Raw genomic sequence first — 23,179 nt, 5'->3', positions numbered from 1 at the left:
TTCCAGTTTTTATTTTAGAGATTAGCGAATTGTAATGTATAGCATATCAAACAAATCGTAGAGAATTTTCGATTCGATTGGTATGCAAATCATGACAATTCGTTCACAGTGAAAATATTTATTAACGTTAACTATATTTCATAAAAACGCAACCAGTTTTCCGATTTGGCACTCTTCATGAAAGACTTCTAGTTCTACGTCAAAAATCACAAAAATTCATCACTTTTCGACCTTCCAGACAGAGATTGCCACCCCCTTAAGCGATAGCAATGGTTAATTTATAAGAAATCTGGAATAAATATGGTAAACATATACAATATATGTAATTGCTTGTGATCGTGTATTCGTAAATTGTAGGAAGATCGCCACGATAACTGTTATAGTTATAATATCAAGAAAGAAAATAATGCTCGCGATCCATGCTCGGCATATCGCCAGCTTGTGTACTATTCTCACAAGGGAAAGAATGAATCACAATCGCTATTCCTGCAAAACCATCAAACCTACGTCAAAAATGCGGTCGTGTGCCCCATAAGGTTTTTTTTTTGGAAACATTGACAACTTTGTTGCCTAAAGTTATCTGGATTCTTTCCTTTTTCAGTAGCTGCGACAGCAACTTAATCAGAATGCTTTTGGGGATTGGAATCCGCCTTGACTAGGGTGCCAATGAAAATGGTCATCTCGATTTTTCATACGGAACTTCGTGAGAAATGTTCATTTACACGATAAAATATCCAATGCACAATATTAGCTCAAACGGACTTCAATCACTAGTGTCGCAGGCGTTAACGTTCTAGTTTTTTTTGAAAACCAAAAAATCACCGAGGACCGGGGATTTAAAAAAAAATTATAGCAGGTTGTGTCCAAGATACGACCGCATTGTTGACGTAGAACTACGCTGTTGTTTTATATAAGTCGTTTATTTATTTATTTATTTATTTATTTATTTAATACATCAACAAGTTGACATAGAACCCTAATGATACAGTCTACTCTAATTTATTTTAATCTAATTGGGATTGACGTTGCTTAAGACGATTTTTTCTCGTATATTTGGATAAATGGAAGTGGAATGTGTTCAAACTGACGGTTAAATATTCGAGTTGTTAATAACTTCGGATATTATTATATAATGCTGTGAAATTTTAGGAATAACTGTTTAGTAGAATAGTTTGATCGTCCTGAATTTTTTTATTGTAGAATCAGTTGACGATAATTGATTGATGATTTATTCTTGCCCTCGCAGAAAAATACACTAGCTGATTGTATGTCGCAAATTTTTACGTAAGGGTCATGAAACACGCATCTGCAAACATGAATATCCATATTTCGATGGCTTGAAGCGACTAAATATACACACACTTATCTCCGTTCTGTCTCCTTTCTGTTAATATTGCCGTTCTAGATTAGCTTAACTGCATCCTTGGTGGAGAGAGTTTTGCTACCGCCACGCGAAACTAAATCACAGACCAAATTCCAGAACATTTATTTTGTAATGTAATGTAATGGCGTCAGATTGATGCAATGATTGCAATTCCAGAGACATCAGCGATTCGTTCGCGGCAAAAATAGTTATTAACGTTAACTTTATTTCGTAAAAACGTGACCTGTTTTCTGATTTGGCACCCTTAATGAAAGACGTAGTTCTACGTCAAAAAATTGATGTCAAATGTCTTATAATTTCACGAAAAGTCGAGATTTACTGTTATTTCGAATTTTCTTTTTGTCCCAAAGTGTCGATTTTTGACAATTTATTTTTCAAGATGACGGTAGATCGGTAGATGTTTATGCAATTTTCACACATTTGGATTAAAAATATCGAAAACACCATTTTCATGTAGCCCAATAATCAAGTCATCAAATTTACTTGTAAAAAACAGGAAGTGGGTTATATCTATGGTATAACCGCAAGGGTGACGTAGGACTATCGTTGATTTAGAGATCATTTGTATGAAGTTGAATCTGAATTCATTCTGAATGAATGAATATTTGGAGAACTTCGAAAACGAGAGCGTTACGTTGGAGGCACAAGGTTTTATGCATTCAATATTGGATACGGAAATATCCTACTGATGGGGAAGAATAATCTTCAGAAGCTATCCTGTTGATTGCGATTGATTGAAAAATCACAAAACCTAATGTATTTGGTCACAGTGTTACATGGATAGAAAACATTAAAATAAACTCTTTCATATGAATGTAATTTTAAATTCCCAGAGGATATTTCCACATTTTCCTCGATACTGGAAGCCCACCAGTGGTTAATGCTAACTCGATAACCATCTGTTAATAGCACTTGATTGAAACATATTTGGTCACAGTGTTACATGGATAGAAAACATTCAAATAAACTCTTTCACATGAATGTATTTTTAAATTCCTAGAGGAACTGGCAGATTATTTTCCGGATCTTTCTCGATCCAAACGGAAAGAATTCCGTGCGTGTATGTGTGTGTGTGTAGCGGCTGCTTCGAGATCTTCCCGGGGAACCGTTTGTAGCATCACTCTCCTCCTGATGGATTCCCTTCTGGCCTAAGGTGCACAAACAGGCTCTTGGTGACACCGTTCATGAGACCCAGTACTGCTCTAATATTTATTTAAATTTTGTTTTTTATTTGTCCAAATTTTGTCGATATCTAAATCATTGCGCTGCACAAAGATTTTTTTCTAGTACCTTCAAATATATGAGATTATCTTTACATTGGATTTAGATGGTTTACCAAATTCATAGGAGTCAGCAGTACGATAGAGCTCTGAGAGGAAAAATGAAGCCCTTGTGGAAAGATCATTCGGATTAATGAGAAGAACACTTTAAAAAATCCAAATAATTATAATTTTTTATTTTAATCTTACAATTAAAAACCACGAATAAAATAAAACAATCGATTTCAAGAAAATAAAAATTATAATGCAGACGATGAAGAAATCTATTTTTATGTCTCGCAATGCTCTTAAAAATTCAGCAACAATTACGTCACATGTAGGAAAAAAGCCACAAACGAACGCATTTAAATAAAAATTAGAGCAGAAGTGGGTCTCAAGGTTATATTTTTTTCAAAATTTCGAAATGCCAGAAAATATATAACAAATTTTTGTACCGCGTATTTAATTTTTTTTTTATTATTAGATTTCTTGGTGGAAAATTGTTTGAAGATATTCATCGATACACCTTAGTAAGATGTACTTTCTGTATTTTTTTTCTTTTTTTTTTTTTTTGTCTCAAAGCTGTTGAGAATAGCGTGAAAAAAACGAAAAGGTGCATTTTCCACCATAGATCCTATGATATATGGTACCATATAAGGACTCAAATATATGGTACTTCTGCCAAAATGTTTTATTTAATATCCTATACAATATTTTCCATACGGCTGGTGATTTGGTTTGCGGGCGTTTTTTACTCCCTTACAACTCCCTTTGGAAATATACAGGGTTTTCCAACTTTAAATTCCGAAAGTAAATTGAAATATAACACACTTAGAATTCGAATTTCGATGAAACTTTTATTTCAAATTAAAGTTTGGTTTATGCCATTATGTGTGAAATACAACATCATTCAAATGTCCACCTAGGGCTTCCTCGCACACCTTGATCCGGAACAGGTAATTTTCAATGACTTTTCGGCACATATGGGGCGGTATCTCGGTCATAACTTCACGAATGTTGTCTTTCAAATGTTCAAGAGTTTGCGGAGAGTTGGCATAGACATAACCCCACAAAAAAAAAAGTCTAGCGGGTTCAAATCGCATGATCTGGACGGCCAATTGGCATCACCAAAATGCGAAATAATGCGTCCCTCAAATTTCGTTCGCAATATGGCCATGTTCGGTCGTGTTGCGTGGCACGTGGCGCCGTCCTGCTGAAACCACATGTCATCCGTATCCATATCTTCAATTTGTGGCAAAAAAAATTCGGTTAACATGCGGCCATAGCGCTCACCATTCACAGTTACCGTCTCGCCGTCCTCGTTTTCAAAGAAATACGGCCCGATGACTCCACCAGACCATAATGCGCACCAAACAGTGACTGTTGGCGGATGCAATGGCCTCTCAACAATCACGTGTGGATTTTCTGAGCCCCATATACGGAAATTTACAACATCATCAGCTCGAAATGTGCCTCATCGTATTCCATGGTCACCACGCTCTAATTTTTGTACCAGTTGGACTTTATATGGATGTAGGTGCAAGTCCAAATGCAAAATTCGCCACAATGATGTGTTTGACAAGCCCAATTGCTGAGCACGCCGTGGAATCGAAACATTCGGGTCATCCTCCACACTGGCAGCAACAGCAGCAATATTTTCGGCCGAACGCACATTACGATGATGCACAGGTTTCACAATATCCGCTACGGATCCAGTTTGTTCGAATTTACGCACTACATTAGCGATTGTGTGCTCTGTAGGCCGTCCATGACGACCAAAATCCGTCCGTAATGCTCGAAAAACATTTGCCGGTTTTTCATCATTTTTATAGTATAATTTAACAACATTAACACGTTGTGCGATGCTAAAATGATCCATATTGTAAAATGGCAGACATTCAACTCACGATATGACGCTTTGGTTGACAGCTATGTCAAACGGTTGTCAGCGCAGGGCTGCATACTTTCGGAAGCCCGAAATGGAAAACCCTGTATAAAAAATGTTTTCTGTGTCGCGCAACACTGCAATATGAATTATACTGTTATACTGAATCTTTAAATCCAAGAATTTTTTTTTCCAAAATTTCAATATTTTTTAGTACTTCAATTTTTGATGATTTTTTTTTTTATAATTTTTCTTGATACACCACAGTAAGATGCACATTCAGTATTTTTTTTCAAATTTTCATCTCGAAGCTTTTGAGGATGGCGTGAAATAAACGAAAAAATACGTTTTCACTATAGATCCTATGTTAAACCACATAGGGGTTCAAAAAAAACGCCAAAATTTCTTATTTGATATCCTGTACAATATTTGCCATACAGCTGCTGATTTGGTTTGGGGGCACTTTTTACTCCCTTACCCGGCCAGACCCATTTATCACTGCACGCTGTTACGAAACGTAAAGCTCTAATCAAACGATTTCTATACAAACGGGATTTTATATGCAGAAAATCCGCTCGTTTTAATCAGCTTTGAATAATAATGTTGCGATCCGTATCGCCAGTTAGCGAGTTAGCTGTGGCGAATCAGCAAACGTGAGTCTAACAAGGTATGATGGAAACTAACCGGCGAGTTAATGAGAACAAACGGAATATCATACCTAACAGAACACAAGACACAATTCTGATCGTGCGATTTATGATTATATTTTTTCCACTCTCCAATGCGAAAAAAAGGCTCCAGTCTGCGGTGCGACCAACATGGTCGTATATTTTTACCATCGCGAACAAGATTGATGTAGTTAGAATGAGAGTGGCGAGGTGTGAATGGATACTCCTATTTATCACCCTATCCGTTCGATGATGATATTTGATAAAAAAAAAAGCAAACAATGTCTGTGACCTCCTCAACGATTGAATGAGGCTGCTCTTTTTTCATCTACGGTGATTTGATAATCGCTCGCCTCTATCTTCCATCTATTTGTTTTCTTCACCTGCTCAATTCGTTCAATTCGATTGAAACCATGCACTTCAGAACCGCTCGGCGGAACGCGGTACAACACGGCGGCACCTTTACGGTGTTAGTGGTTCAGTGGGTACAGGCAACAACATCTATGGAAAATGAAATTGCACCGCCGATCCGAGATTTTGCAGTTGTTGTACCTGTGATGTATTGCATTCCGATGGAAGCTGATATTTTGTTTTGAACGCATGCATGCAAATCCTACTTCCACGCCGAACAAGCGGCTTGCGTTGGCGGTGGGAGGCAGGAGAGGAGATGAAAAACTACAGCGATTAGCGTTGGTGTTTGAGACAGAATCGAGGCGTGAGAGCTGCAGGCTTAGCTTAATCGCATATGCATGCCTCCGTTTCTCGAGAGGGCACGTGCAGCTTACCTATTTGGAGCAGATAGATGATACTTGTTTTCTGCTTCTGAGCACGCGTTCTGGTAAAATTGGCCTTACAAGCTAAAACAGAAGCAGCTTACATCGCTCGCGGGTGAAGACGTTAATTAAAAGTTGAACAGATTGAAGGCTAATTGGAGAATGTTTTGGAAACTGTGGGTATATTTTGTATAGATTTTCTGTATGCGATAAACTGAAACGGTTTGCACTATCCAGCAGTGGCGTCACCAGAGGAATAAGTCAAACTTCTCGTAGCAATATCAGATTTTCATGTCAAACTAAGAAAAAGTGCTTATTAAATAGTTTCGAGAGCTCCTAGGCTACCCAGCTGCAGTTATTTTGCGATAAGATCAGATGAGATCAAGATTCGCTTTACGTTCATTTTCATTGGGGTAATGAGAATCAACGGAGTTTCACTCGTGTTTCAATATATGCACTCTGGTTGGAGATGTAGTTGAGAAAATTTTAATGCACTCATCTCCATGAACCGAACTGGGAACCGTAAGATCTGCGAGATAACAAAAACGCTTAACCTTTGCACGTCAGGTCGTTTCTCCAGACTTCATGTGGAGATGAAAATACTGAATGAAGATGTTTTATGCAGTCAATAATTGCACACGGATGGAGGCTATGCCGGAATGGTCATTGGCATCAACACTGTCGCAAGAGAAGAATCATCATTGTTTGTCCCCGGTTGCTTCACTCGAAAAACATTAGCTTTGTCGGTTTATCAAGTTGCAAAAAAAATATCGACGATTACAGATTTCTATATTCCACTGCATTTATTGCAAGTTTTCTCCGATTGATGAAGGTTGTTAACAGATAAGGGCTGTTTATCTCATGTAATGCTTAGTAAGAAAATGAGTTTCTCACCATTTCTAAGTAAGGATTTTCAGAGTTTGAAACCGAGAGGAACTCCGATGACCTGTGGACGACAATGCTTCTGTTACAGAAGTACTATAGGTTTGATTCATACAAATTAAGCTAATAGTGTGTGATAAAATATATTAATTCGACCATTGCGGCGTTGCGGCGTTGTTCATCGACCGATGAATCATTCAATAACAACAAGAAAAAGTTGATGTTCGGAAAACTTTTTCTCTGTAAAAGTGCCCATCTTGTTGGAAATTGTTAGGGGTACTCATATCCCTAAAAGTAATAAAAGGTTTTCGGGAGCTGAATAAGAAAATACAAGTGGCCTTGTTGATGGTTGAATATAGAACTGACTTTATTGTCTTCTTCTTCTTCTTTGTTTTAAAGAGGCTTTAAACTTTCCAGTTCATTTGACGAATTTACGTTAGAATTGCAACCAGATGGCGCAGCGAGTAAAATGAGGATGTTTTGTTTTTTTGGTATGAAATTCGTTCAAATTTTCTAGAAAAATCAGAATTTATCTTCAAATTTCCCGGTTTCATGTATTCTTTCCATGCTGAAAAGGTTAGAAAATCATCATTTTACAATGTGCTATGTACATTACGAGGAAAGGCTTGTTATAAGTATTGTAACCTTAATTTTTTTCAACTAAGTAAACGATGAATAGGGTGTTTTGCGCTAAAAATACTGCAAATCCTTCTCGTATCGGCCCATACATAATCAATGATATCAGCCAATTTGATATGATATCGATTTCATCGCAATTATCCATAGTATCAATAACCGGTATGCATCATCAAACTTAAAATTTTCAAAGATTGTCTATGACTTTGTTCAAATCGCGTGTTGAAACCATCGTAAATATTAAAAACTCCAACTTTTTTACCATATACTGACGACATTCAATGGCTGAAATGAATCTAAATTGAAAGAAAATGAATAATCACCACCGAATCTTGCTTTTCAGTGCGTAAAATAAACAAACACCCTCACCTTTGTGGTTCTGAGCTCTAATGTAGATGTCGCATGAGCTGATTCAGCTTTGCGTAAAATCCTTAATTGTCTTTATGTCACTGACATTTATCAGTCGGCGCAGGCGTTACCTGCGTTACGTACGGTGTCCAGCTCCGACTACACTGTAACAATGTTTTTATTGAAGGTAGACATAACAGTCGTCCCCTTCATTCTTTTTTAATCAACCTATTCTTACAATTCAGTATAATTCGTATGAACTGACTAATATTTTACTTTTACAATTCGATATGTCAGCCATTTTGATCGCCACTAAAGGATTTCTGACAATTTCTTCTTGTATAATAATAATAATAATTCGGTTCTTCGAATGGGCGCTTTGTCCATTTCGAACGCCGTAAACTTCCCGGCCTCTGACCTTTGCCAGATCATCCCGTGAGATTTCCCACTGGATGACCTCTGAGCCGCTTCCAGCTACACGTTCTTCAACGTTCTTGTCCAAAACATCGGCATTCTTGCCCTGTGCACCCGGCTGCATTACGATGTTTGGTCTAGATTCCGGGTATTTTCTATGATACAATCTAAGTTGACTTCGGTGGGCCATTACCCTCACGTTTCCAAGAAGTACCTGGAATGTAATTTTTAGAGAATTGTTTTTTCAAACAAACGTTTAACCATCTGTTTGGCATATTATTATGGTGATTTTTGTACCACACTTTATCACCTTCCATCAGATTATCTAAATTGTCATTTGACACCTCTTTCATTAGCTTTGGAGTATTATCCATACTGTCATCATCTGAAGCTTATGGTAATGTTAACTTATATTTGTAATTATTTTTAGGATTTACGAGATCAAGAATAGTTTTTGGTTTAAAAGTACTATTCGTCACAATACTATTTCTATAATTCATTAAAAATAAATTAATCTTGTCTTCCAAATTCAAATCTATCATATCCGGTTCCAATAAGAACTTTTCAATACCTCTTTCACAGTCCTTACCAGCTTGCCCATTGCTTGATGAGTTGTAAGGAGGACTTTTGAACACTTTTATTCCCTGCCTTTCGAGGAATGAAGAGAAGGTGAAAGAATTGAATGGAGGACCCCCGTCTGATACCAGAACATCCGGTAAGCCAAATCTTGCAAAATAAGCAACCAATTTCTTCAATACCTTTGCATAATCCATGCCTTTATTCATCCAATCTATCTCCAGCCACTTGGAGTATGAATCCACTATTAATAGAAAAGGTTGGTGGGAAAAATGAAAGAAATCTATGTGAATTCGGCTAAAAGGCTTTGTAGTAGGTGCCCATTGAGACAACAATTTTGTTTTTGGCTGCCATACTACTGCACACTTCGCACCCCGTAACGTAACTTTCAATATCCTTGTTAATCCCAAATCAATATATTTGTCTTCTTACCAATTGCTTTATTTTAACTATTCCTGCATGATTGGCGTGCAAAAGCTTTAGAATTCCGCTTTGCATTCTTTGTGGAATAACCCCCCTGTCTTGATACAATATGCATCCATCAATTATCTCCAAATCATTTCGATTGGCAAACCGTCCATTAAGCGTTTGTCTAACTTTTTTGGCCATCCAACATGCAAAAATGTCATAATTTGTTGTAAATTTCCATAATTATTCGTCTCTTTGGCAATCATTACAAAATCTATTGGGGAATCTTTACTGAAATTGATACTCTTTATGAACTCTTGGTCAATTTCATTGAGAACCGACTGCTCCAATGGGAATCTCGAACAAAAATCCGCATTGCCCATCTTAGCAGAAGGTCTATATTGAATTTCAAATTCATAAATAGCAAGTTCAAGCACATATCTTTGGAGTTACACATATTGAATTCTTGCCTTCTTTCCTAAAAATTCCTATCAACGGTTTATGATCAGTATAAACGATGAACCTTAGTCCATACAAATATTTATGAAATTTCTTTATCGTGCTTCTAAATGAAGAATTGGATACGTTTTTTTGCGCGTCATTTAACGTAAAAGAAGTAAAACTGATAGGTTTTTCTATACCATCAACCATATGCGCAATTACGCCACCAAGACCATAGCCCGAAGCATCTGACACAACAACAATGTCAATCCTAGGACCGTAAAATTCTAAAATGTTGGCTGAAATCAATTATTGCTCACTATCTTGAAAAGCTTTTTCGCAATTATTGTCCCAAACAAATTTAACACTGTTCTTCAACAAGTTATACAAACAATACAACTTGGAAGACATATTAGCCACAAATCTATTATAATAATTAATTAAACCTAAATATGATTTCAACTCATTAATATTTTTAGGAGCTTTTGCTTCCTTTTTCACTAATAACGTGTCCCAAATATTTCAATTCCGAAACAAAAAATTTGCATTCATTCTAAAAATTTACTTCAATATTTGCCTTTGCAAGCCTTTCTAAAACGATTACCAGCTTATTACGACAATAAAAAAGTCTTTACCTGCAATTAAAACATCATCAAGATAGCAATAGACATTAACAATTCCATCCAACACCTGGTCCATAACATGTTGGAAAATCGATGCACTAGAAGAAGCACCCTGTGGTAAACGATTATATGTAAATAAGCCTTTAACGCTTTGGACGCCCCGTCACCCAGATATGGGTAACACTTTCCTCGCTCGAATTGAGTAGGATTTTTAGAAGGTATTTGATAGAATAGGCACCTAAATGTAACTATAGAATATGAAGAAAAATAATAAAATCATAACCATAATATTATACTGTTAATTCTATACTTTTTATTAATTTATAGTACGGATGGTTTGTACTGAAGTTTTTTGCAAAACCCCTATACTATGACTTTGGCATGTGTTATTGTCATCAATTCGTCTTCAATTGAAAACAAACATTGCTAGATCAAGTAAAAGTTATCTATAAACAAAGTTTGATCTTCATTTAATAATTTAATCACATTTAATCTGCAAAAAACTCAAAAACATCGCGTTGGGCGTCGAACGTGTTAATAGTATTGATAACCATAAATTTCTTTCGCCGTTCATTTAAAACAAGCTGTGTGTAAGCTCCTTCAAGGTCCAACGAACAAAATACCTTACAATTTGCCAACTTAGCAAATAAATCGCCAGCCAATGGTAAAGAATATGTGTTCGGTATTAAAACTTTATTGATCGACACTTTGCAATCAATAACGAGTCTTATCTGACCATTTTTCTTCATTACTGCAATCACAGGTGATGTCCACTCGCTGGTTCCTACCGGAGTTATCACATTCTCTTTTTCTATTTTTTTTAAGTAAGCTAAAACTTTATCCCTTAACCTATAAGGTACTTCATAGGCCTTTTTGAAAATTGGAATTTAGCTCTTTACCACCAAATCCGCTTTAAAACCATTGATCGGTGTCGAAAAATTTTTAATGAACACTTCTGCGAAAACATTTTTGATTTGTGTAACTTCATTATTCAAATTCAATGTATTTAAGCTGTTCACTTGTTCGTGAAACAAAATTTCTTTAGAAAAAAAATGCCTCCATCGAGGAAAGAAAACATCGAGCCAATTTCTGCCAAATCAAGGGATAAAACTGTAATCACAATCTAAAACAATAATTTTCAAGTCATGTTCAATACCATTCAGTTTAACTAACACATTTTTTCACCTTCAACCTTTAGTTTATAGCCGTTCACCACCTGAAGTTGTTTGTTGGAATTATTTAAAGGTTTTCTAAATATATTGTAATATTGATTTTTGCCCATTACTGTTACCGTTGACCCACAATCAACTTCCATTTTAATTATTATACAGTAGAACCCCGATTATTCGCGAAATAGTCGGGCTAGGTCACCGCGGATAACTAAAATCGCGGATAATGCGATATACGAGAAAATAAAGATATTTCAGCCTGAAAACTATGTTTTATCAATAAAGGAATCATCAAACTATCCATATGTAAGGTCGTGTGCAGCAGTGGTAAAATAATATAAATGCCATAACCAAAACAAAAGAGCAAGTCTTTAAGTCACACTGACAAATTTTGGGGAGCTCTATAAAATTACTATGGAACTCGCTTTCGTGGATCATCCGCTCGCGGATAAACGGGGTTCCACTGTATTTTCAATTAAGACATTAATCAAGCAAGGTTCACTCATTTTATTTATGGACCCAATATGCATGTATTATAATTCACCTGGATTCCACTCCTCGAAGTCGTCGTCACTGTCAGTAGTCGTCATTTTTCCCAACAAGGATGTCAGCTGTTGCTCTCCACTCGTTCCTGGTTTAGTCGTATCTACAAACTTCACCGCATCACTCTTCAATTTTTTCAAAGCGAAACACTTCCTTTTTATGTATCCTTTGACCCCACATATATTCCATGTTGTAATAAGTTTATCCATTTTTTCTATTGTCAAACTTTCTTCCTTCAATAATAATTGCTTCAAGTCCTCATCTCGGAGACCTGCTAGCACTCTGTCTTGAATTGCAACATTTTTAAATTCACCAAAACCGCAAAATTCCGCCTGAAGCTTTACTGCTGGTACGAAATCTTCAGCCGACTCATCGGGCTGCTGAGCCCTGTGACTAAAGCGAAAGCGTTGAACCAAATCTGGTTCAGTTTTATCTAGCTTTTGTTTCAACTTTTCAACTATTTCATTGTAGCTAGCTGCATCTAATTCATCCTTTCTATAAAATAACTTCAATCGTGAATACACAAATAGACCACAAAGGTTCATGAAAAGGGACTTCTGTTTAGCCGCTGACACGTCATTAGCGACGAACGTGTACGATCCGATCCAAACGATCCGCCCAGTCCCCGAACGACGTACCTTTACGATACGGTTCGATTGAAGATGCCATACCTTGGCTCATTTTGTATAAAAATTGTAAAAAAAAAGTCTTCGGAATATCCGAAAAAATCCGTTTTGTATAGAAAACACGAGGCGAACACAATTAAATAAAAACTAATTAGCCTTACATGTTCAGAAAAAATAATAGATCAAAATGACTCACCGATATGGCCGTACGACCATTGCCGACGAAATTATTGAATTTACCGTCGAAATTATTCTCCGGAGCCAGCCGATTGTTCGGATAAATTTCCGAAATAATGATACACCACTTTTCACAGGAACAAAGGGATGAAGCCTCGATTCCAATTTCATCCTTGTAGGAACAAAGAATCTCAATAAGATGGCGGATGGCGTTGTATTTAGGCTGTGAATAAATACAAGGAAAAAAAACAGGAATTAGCACCTTTGTATGAATTACCACAAAAGACACTATCTATAAACACTGTTCTTTTTTTGTTCTTCGGTATTGTTTTAATTAACTTTTTTTTTTGCTTTTGACGTAGAACTACGTCTTTCATTTAGGGTGCCAAATCAGAAAACAGGTCACGTTTTTATGAAATAAAGTTAACGTTAATAACTATTTTTGCCGCGAACGGATTTTGGCCATTTACATATCAAACGAATCGGGAATTCCCTAAGATTTGTTTAATATGCTATACATTACAATCCCATAGTCTGTATATGGTTTAAATTGATGAAAATTGGAAGCATTCCTATTTCCTCATACATTTGCTCTGTCCATTTTTGCGCTTTCCCTAACAGAGCTGTGAATAACGAGCAACGAAGGGGAAATCGTAAGAGTAAAGTCTCCGTGAACAAAGGAAAAGAAGAAAAACGAAGGAAAATATTCGCCTAGAGTATAAACAGTGGATCTCGCTGACCCAAACTTTCATTCTTCGTGAGAAAATCGACTGAAAAACATCGTTGCTGGGCGAGCTGGACGGCGAGGGATCGAATGCCTTTCTCAAGGAGTAATATGAGCCAAGAGTAGAGTTTTCCAAAGGCCCTTACCTTTGGCCCGTGAAGGTTAGAGACGAACGAACTGAAGAAGTTTAAAGTCTCAAGTAAGGAAGGAAGTCAAACTTTCAGTATCGTTCCGCATTCGAAGCAATGAATATCGCTTGCCCTTCCTTGTTTTGCGTCATCACATGTCTTCGTTTCGGATTGAGCTGTGGACGCGACCAAATTACTCACTCGTTGATTTCTCTGGCATTGAGAGTTCTGAGCTACACAATTGTGTGGGGAATCATCAAGCTAGGCTATCGTCAGCTCACCAAGAAAATTGTGTGGGGAATCATCAGCTCACCAAGAAAATAAATGTTCTGGAATTTTGTCAGTGTTTTGGTTTCGCATGACGGTAGGAAAACTCTCTCCACAAAGGATGACAGCTAAGCTAATCTAGACTAGCAATATTAACAGAATGGGCTTCTGTTGAGAAGAGCGCGAAACAGAGATAAGTGTGTGTATATTTAGTTGCCTCAAGCCATCGATATATGGATATTTGTGTGCGTACGTGCGTGCTTCATAGCCCGTACGTAAAAATAGTGCATCTTCGCTACGCTGAAACTCCATTTGTATCTGTTCTCGTGTGCATTGGCTCTGTAACGATGCAACAATCGCCTAATTTTTTATGCTATGATTGACGATTGTTTTGTGTTGCAAATTATGCAGTCGTAATGATAAATATAAACAAGGAGGAGAGGCAAACAATTATCGTCAAATAATTCTTCAATAAAAAAAACATTTCAGGGCGACCAAACCGGTAGAATGGTTATTTTAGAATTTTCGTAGCATTATAAAATACTATCCGCAGTTATAAACAAGTGACCTGAATTAAACCACAGCGTAGTTCTACGTCAACAATGCGGTCGTGTCTTGAACACAACCTCCTATAATTTTTATCACTTTTTTAAACTTTTTTACTCATCGCCACTGTAAAAGTGATAAAAGGTTTTCAGGAGCTGAATAAGAAAATATGTGTGGCCTTGTTGATGGTTGAATATAGAACTGACTTTATTTGCGATCTAACGTACAAATCTACACCTAGGCGGCGCTGCGGTGAAATTGATGATGGTTTTAAATTTTTGTCATGTGAGCTTATGGAAGGTTTGTAGTTCTTTCCATAAATTACAATGTTATAATCATAAAATATTATTTGATTGCGATGAGTTTGTAAGAAATTTTATTCTGCGCAATTTTATATATAACATGTTATTTATTTGCCTCTTTCAGCAGTGAAAACTATAAAAATGTTGACAATGGTTGAATTAAAGAAGGAAATTCGAGAGCACAAATAGAAAAATGCACGATTCCTGCATGTGAGAACTACCTTGGAAAGCCCGGAAGTAAAATGTACGTGATATGTTTTTGAGTTTTAGGTTACATTAGCATCATTTTCTTAGTTCAAAAACAAAATCCAGATGTCTCACCGATCGTTTACGTTTTGCGTTAGATCGCCAATTGTCTTTATGTCACTGACATCTATCAGTCGGCGCAGGAGTTACCTGCGTTACGAACGGAGTCCAGCTCCGACTACCCTGTAACAATGTTTCATATTGAAGGTAGACAATATCCATTTTTTTCAGAATTTAAAAAAAAACATGTCGAAAAAAATGAATTTCAATTTAAAAAAAAAAATTTTCAATGATCTTACTTTTCAACAATTTACTTGATATTTTTCAATGAAAACATAAATCATTTCCTTCAATTGATTTTTTGACTAAAATTTTGAAGCTCTGATAAATTTTTCTTGAAATTTTGAGTTTTTTCAACGTTTTTTTTCGAAAAATCTTACTTTAAAAACTATAAGATCTACAACATGTTGGTTAGAGAATGTAGGGTTTTATTGATGTTTTCATTAAAAAATATCAAGCAAATTTTTGAAAAAAAAGTCACAGGAGGGTTGTGTCTGAGACACGACCGCATAGTAGACGTAGGATTCCGTAAGGCTCTCCGTTGATTTTGGATATGTTTAAAGAATTACATCGAGCGGTTTTTATTTATGAAAATTAAAATAAATCGTTTCATATATCAAGTCATTAAAGTTCAATATTTAAATTTTATTGCTAGAATTAATTGTATCATTCACCTTACTTGCAATATAAAAATGCCCCCGACTTGCATATGTTTGCAGCGCCGATTTCTCCCGGGCACCTTGACTTTGATGTCTTTGTTAGGGAACACATTTCGGTAGGAGCCCCCTACTTCGACCAATCAGAACTGGGTATTTCCGTTAGGATAGGGACTGAGATTTTTCAATTGTTCGATAGCTAGTTTTATGACCTATATTATTTACTTCAATATAAATAATTGTTCTGGAGTGCCGAAATCGATTGACGCAAACATTTCATCAATCCATCATAAAACGACTGAGCAAAAAGCGTTTGAAATTGGACAAATTTTCACGATGTACTCCATTTTCGATTTTCAATTTGTACCCCAATATGTTCCCGAAAGAATTTGAAAATCAAAATTTATTTTTTTCGAAAACAGTTTTTTTTTAAATTCTGATTAAATAGATACATCGGAAGATGAGCACTTTTACAGGGAAGGTAGGGAGTTTTTCGAACATCAACTTTTCAATGTTTTTATTTGAAAAATTACTATTAATGTTGATTTCGTAACATTTGTGTGTATAAATTATCGCGATTTACATGCTCTGCTAATTTTTTTCTATTCAGAAACATGTCAAGAATATGTCAAACGCGAGAATTTACACACAAAAATGTAACGAGTGAAATTAGTTTTTTTCAGGGATCTCCATACCAAAAATGCCCTAAATTTCAGTAACTATAAAAGATAGAAAGTTGACGTCTTCGACGAAAGTTCATATTTTAAAAAGATCTAAAACTTTGTCGAATACACTATATTGCTATCTTGACTTTAAACAAAATTAGGATTAGTCAAGAAATAACTCCCGGTTTCGAATAGCGGAATAATTGTGTGTGCTCTGATGCTTGTCAACAATCAATGTTTCCGCATTTGTTTCCGTCATTTAAAAAGGAAACACTGCTCAAATTCTTGATGACGAGAGATGGAAATTCTCCGTCATTGCATCCGATATAGTCGAACCGCATGGAGATTTATCTCCAGCAAACGGTTTCAGAACAAAGTCAGCAAAAGTTCGTCATGTTTCATCATGTGCTCATCTTCGGCAACATCGAAACGCAACCTGGTTGTTGTACGATTGATGGTCGCGATTGCTTGCGAGATTTTTTTTTTCTCGGGGCGTCCTTCAGCCACCAATTGCTAAAACGATGCACATTGTGATCTTCAATTATCTCGCTCGCGGAAAATCGGATAATTATTGTACAGACACCCCTATCCACAATTAGCAGCAAGTAGACCCAATCGACACCAGATAATTACCCGCCATCGTTGAAAAATCACTTGGAATGTAAATTGCGCGCGTTTTTTTTTTGTTTTTTTTTTGCCTTTATATTTTCAATTTCGACCGATTCACACCTCACCGGTTGGTCTAAATTGACCATTGGGCTGTACCCGATAGAACCTCCATCCCTCGTAATTAACGTGGCGATTGTTTTGAATTTCACACCCAAAATATAATAAATCCTCCGGGTGACTCTAAACATTTTGCGGTTCTCGGCTTGTTGGCGTTGGTTTCAATATTACCGGTGTAGATAATCAAGTGTGGAAAAATTATGCACACAATTAAGTGAATAACATTTTCCGTCTCTTTGTTTCTTGCAGGCCAATTAACACACAGCCAGTGGTGGCGGCGACGCGGTGGCATTCTCCCTCTCTTCCAGCGGACACGTGTTTATGGTATGTATTCGCATTACTCAACACTAATTGATCCAAGCCGCCCCAATAGGGAAACCATGTTGCAATGAATCATTGAACACACTTCCAATAGCCGCCCTTCAATTGATTCGATTCGATTTAAGCACGATTTTTTTTTGCGTATTATTTATGGAAAGCAACTATTGGCAGCTGCTTTATGGCTAGTTAATTGAGATGGTTTTTTATTTCCGCTTGTAAAAAAATCCCACCAACCACTGGACGTAACCAGAATAAGAGATTACGAAGGCGTGAAGTGTGATTCGAAAAGTATACAACTGGGAAACGTGGCTTTCAAAGCACATTGTTGTGCTGAGAATTAGTCGCCCCAAGATACATACTGCAAAAATGTGCTTTCTGCGCTTGGTCAGGGAACGCGATGATTACGTGGTCCGTTGTTGGATGGCAGATATAAAAGGTTGTAAACATGCGAAGAGATGCGTCATGGTTAGTCATATTCCTCCTCAAGTGATTTTTTCGGGAAGCAAAATAAAAATACGAATGTTAAGCTTAAGTTGAAAGCTCCCATCGACGAATTAGTTTTACTCCCCCCCAAATGAATCGAGGAATTATCTTATTGGTGATTATTTTGAGCTACATCCCAGGAACCGTAAAAACCATTTATTATTGTACCGAAAGCGGATGACGGAGGTGGTGACCCAGTAAACAAGACTGACCATCATCACCATCATCATCCTGTTCTCCTAATTTAGACGTCGTCAGGCGGTGTCCAAAGAAACGGGAAACGGCAAATCGAGAAACAATTTAGTGGGTCACGACCGCGCTCATGTCATCAATGTTGGATCGAATAAAGAGTCGCCTGACTTTGGAGCTGTCTCCAGGAAGAACCCGTATCGGGTGCACGAGTGGAGGCGGATGTATTTACTGCAATTAAATTACCATGCTGGTGTTGAGCTACAAAGATGAGGACAACAAATAGCTTGGATTTTTTTAAAAGGATTGAACGTTACAAGAAGGAGATTTTTAGATAGTCTAGATAGTCTCTCCAACTACCCAACTTTTCTCCCCAATTTAGCGGAATAAATTTGAAAAACAATTACTGAAGAATACTATTTCAGAGTTTGGAAACATTTGATAACCAGAATCCACCGAATTCGATCCTCGTTTCACATCCAGAAAACTGGGATCTTCTACACGATAATATCTCGTCGTATCTGAGGATTCATACCAGTGATTTTTTTTCTTTTTCCCAAACACTAAAACGGACATTGTTTTATAACACTGTTGCCATTCGAGGGGCTTCAATCGTTTGAAGCTAGCGATCGACCAGAAACGTCCAGAATTGACCAAACGAATAGGCGGTTTGTTCCATCAGTTCACAATTCCAAGAGCTTGATGGGGATGTTTTAATGCATTCACCATATAGTTCGGACCTGGCACCAAACGATTATGACCTTCTTCTCGTATTGAAAAATTTCCAGAGTGATAAGAAATTGGGATCAAGAGAAGATTGTGAAACTCTATTGCTATGGTTTCTCGCTAATAGGGACCAAGACCTCTATGATAGAGACATTATGAAGCCTCCTTTTGAATGGCAACAAATTTTCCAACAAAACGATGTATATTTCGGACAATCCGAAGCATATTGTGTATACGAAGTTAGGCACCGTCATGGTAAAGCGTACTGATGATCAGCAACCCATAGCCATACACTCGGATGTTCTTCTTGGACAATTGTTTTAGATAAGTGATAAAATTTTATACAAAACAAAAAAAAAATGTATACTGTAGTAGTTAATTTGCAGGCCCCTAGAAACTGCTTCCCATTTTTCGTATGATGCCTCAGTTACAAAACCGCACCTCAACGAATATCCCTGGTGCAGTATTGAATGCCGCTCTCCTTCCTGTCAAGTTGAATGTATGTCATGGAAACGCCCAAAGTTTATGCGCCAGAAAATCAGCTAATTTGGATGAAATTAAGGACCTCCTAAGCGGTTCAAAGATATCAGTAGCTGGCTTCACAGAATCCTGGCTTTCGGATGAAACAGCTCTCGTAGTATCTCCATCCCAGAATTTAATGTTGTTCGAAACGATCGATGCTATCGCCGTGGGGGCGGAATCGTGCTATATTATAAAGATCATCTGTCCTGCTCTAAGATTTTTAATACACAATTGACTCCTGAGTCTGTGGATATAACTGAGTGTCTGGCGGTGGAGTTGCGACTAGGAGTTGAAAAAATCTTGATTATAGTTATCTACAATCCCCCAGAGAATAACTGCTCACATTTTCTTGAAGAGAAACTGTAAAATTTCGCCACTCGCTACAATAACGTTCTGCTAATTGGAGATTTCAACACTGATATGTCGAAGCCTAGTAGAAAGAAAATGCAGCTCAAAAACCAACGTTTTTTCATAGAGACGGTTCGTCACAGCTGGATCTGTTCATCACAAGTTCTAGCGACAAAGTATTGCGATTTAACCAAGTTAGTTTTCCCTGGACTATCACAACATGACCTCATCTTTGGTTCACTGGACTTTGACGTCAGCTGCTCAAAGTAACGTCACGTATCGAGATTACCTTAATTTCAATCCACATTCACTACGAAATGCCATTTATTCCGTCCCCTGGAATATATTCTATGCGATCCAAGGTCCCAGTGAATTGGTTAATTTCTTCAACTATCACATAAAATAAACTCGTTATGACTGCATTCCGCTTCGTACCAGAAAGAATGAAAAATCATCCAACTTGTGGTTCAATAGCGAAATTCGTAAGGTTATACTGGAACGCGACTTAGCTTACACAAACTGGATCAGGGCACCGAAAACATCCAAGGACCAAGCGCGACATCGGTATGAAGTCCTGAGAAACCGAACCAACACGATGATTTCGGTTGCAAAAACGACATACTTAAATCATCTCTTAGACGACCGGGTACCGTCAAATGTCATTTGGAAACGGCTCAAAAGAATTGCAGTGGGTACAGGCAAAACGTCAACAATTTGCGAGTTTTACCCAGATGAAGTTAGCCGTGTGTTCCTCTCGAGCTACATCCACAATGACAACCACAGTGAAATAAGGAGATCATCGTCAGACTCGCCCTACAGCTTCTCATTCCGGCCAGTGCATCAGAGGAAAGTGGTGAACGCCATATGTTGCATTAAATCCAATGCAATTGGTCTGGATGGCTTTCCAATCAAATTCATCAAAATAATCCTGCCGTTGGTCGTGCAGCAAATTACTTTTATCTTCAACAGCATCTTCGAAAAAAGGCCACATTTAAACGCTTTGTCAAACCTTAGACCAATCAGTATCCTATGTTCGCTATCGAAGTCATTTCAGAAACTTATGGAACAACAGATGTCAGCCTTCATCACGGAAAATAATCTTCTATCAGAGTTTCAAGCGGGTTTCCGAAAAGGGCAGCTCGAAGCGGTTCGAGTATATGACGATTTGGCACAAACTATCAATAAAAAAGGTACTGCCATTTTGCTACTGTTGGACTTTTCTAAAGCCTCGACACTATTCCTCATCGCAAACTATGTTCGAAGCTACAAACTCTGTTCAACTTTGCTGCTTCCGCTGAAAATCTTATTGAATTTTTTAAATGAGCGATTTCAAAGCGTGTTTTGTGGAAATCAACTCTCCGAAAGCGGCTTATCAACCTCTGGCGTTCCCCAAGGCTCGGTGCTCGGACCCCTGCTTTTCTGCGGTCATGTCAACGATTTAACATCCGTTCCCAGGTGGTGCTCGATTCAGCTGTATGCTGATGATGTTCAGCTCTATATCCGTCGCTTCGGTCCGTGTTCCAGCGAACTCATCAGAATGATGAATGAAGAACTCAAAAGAATCATGGAATGGTCTTGTCAAAACTAGCTATTTGTGAAAAGAGCAAAGCCATGTTTTCTAAGGGCCTTCGTAGGAACGCTGCTACCCTCTATTACTATGGATGAGCAAACTATAGAGTGGACGGAAAGCGCGACTATCCTCGGATCTAAAATGGGATGGCTTGATCGATCAGCAATGCGGGAAAATTTATGCAAGCCTTCGTTCGCTCTACTGTATGCTTCTGTTGCTCCCAACGAAACGCGCCTGAAGCTGTTCAAAGCACTCATCCTACCTCACTTCATGTTTGGCGAACTCCTACATGTTAAACCAAGTTCCCATGCTATGGAAAGATTAAAGGTAGCTTTGTTTCCCTGTGTAAGATTTGTCTACGGATTGAACCGCTACGCACACGTCAGTCATTTACAGAAAAATTTAATCGGATTTTTTTTATCCCATTTATTTATTCAAGGCTTATTAGCATTTTAGATGTAACAGAGCCGAATTTTAATCGTGTACATGTCACATGGTTATCATATCTATAATTAGCACATTACACAGTTGTCATTCGCCAGTATTCCTTCTATACCATTATATATGGTACATTCACACAGTAGCCATTTAGGCGTAAGAATATTCTTTCTGTTCTTCCATTATCCAGTTGGACCACCGGACAGCGGAGACAGTTGATTGATCATTGTTGAGTTATTTATAGAACAGCAGCCCGATGTGTCTTGCAGAGCAGAGCAGTTGTATGGATGAATCCAAGGCGCCTAGAAGTATATCCTAAGGTGGGCCAACTTGCTAAAACCACTCTTCAGCCATCTTGGAAGTCTACTGTGTTTTGTTTGTAAACAAAACACAATACGCTAGTGCCGAAGCTCGCTCGTGATCAGTCTGTCTCTTTCACGCCACAAGCAAATAATTCCCCTTCTGCTTTCTTCCGTACTGTTTTCATATACCGCTCCCCTAACCAACTTAGTGACGAAACGGCCTCACCTAGTACCATAGACCCGTCTTGGATGAATCGATCTTAATTTCGACCGTGGATCGATCTCCATCGCTGATGATTGTTGCGTGGACGTAGCTATTCTGTAACAACACAAAGATGGTCAATGAGGGCCCTGAGTTTTAAACTCACGATCGATCGCTTACTAAGCGAACGCGCAACCAATGTGGCTACGGAGACCCCCTTGTCTAATCGGATGTCCATTAGAGAAGTTCTACGTGTATAGCTCATGTATATTCCTGCGCAAGATGATAATGACGCAGTATCCGCCAGTTCTCTTTCAATAGCTGTTGTTTTCCCAAGGACGCCGCCTTCAGAGCCTCATTATTCCACCCAACAACTCAACCAGCTACTCAAATTCTTTGTTCGTTCGAGGTGTGGTAAACTACAACTCTTTACCTCCTATCGTCAGACGCTCGACATCGGTAGCAGTTTTTAAGAAGGAATGTCTCGAGTTTTTGAACTGCTAATAATGTTAAATATGTTGAATTTGTTAAATTTTATACATTAAGATATTTATAGTGTAGTTTTATCTTCCAAAAATTCGCAGGTAGCAAATAAAAAAAGGTTTTCTTTTACGCTACCAGGTAATAAACAAACAAACAAACAATATTAAAAATAGTTTTGAATTTCACCCAAAAATAATGGATTATTTTTTCCCAACCTAATATTTTGTCCTCCAAAAGTACAAGGTTCTTTATGCCAAATACGAAGAAAGAACAGATTTTGCTTACAGACGAAAGTATAGAAATGCTCCCTCGACATTGTCGCAATATGTTCATATTTTTTCCCTGGAGATTTTTAGTTACATTACTCGTCAAAATCAGAATAGGTTCACTTTTTTGAATGATCATACCAAGGCGACTATGTCCAAGATCACTATTTCAACTATCCATACACGCTTATTCGATT

The 23,179-nt window shown here is 37.5% G+C and overlaps 1 protein-coding gene across 3 annotated transcripts in view; it reads left to right on the top strand.

Moving 5' to 3' along the window:
- Window positions 1-23,179, top strand: part of LOC129771711 (uncharacterized) — a 109,915-nt gene that overhangs the window by 70,012 nt on the left and 16,724 nt on the right. For 2 of the 3 annotated variants that reach the window (XM_055775661.1, XM_055775679.1), the window contains one exon: window positions 17,382-17,456. The gene's annotated coding sequence lies outside the window, so the exon portion shown is untranslated. Of the gene's footprint in view, window positions 1-8,831; window positions 8,965-17,381; window positions 17,457-23,179 lie in introns of all 3 variants that reach the window. The other variant, XM_055775669.1, reaches the window with a different exon arrangement.

This window comes from Toxorhynchites rutilus, chromosome 1, assembly GCF_029784135.1.
Source record: "Toxorhynchites rutilus septentrionalis strain SRP chromosome 1, ASM2978413v1, whole genome shotgun sequence".
Taxonomy (NCBI): domain Eukaryota; kingdom Metazoa; phylum Arthropoda; class Insecta; order Diptera; family Culicidae; genus Toxorhynchites; species Toxorhynchites rutilus.
The sequence above is the reverse complement of the archived record's forward strand: the minus strand, read 5'-3'. Positions and strand labels throughout refer to the sequence as shown.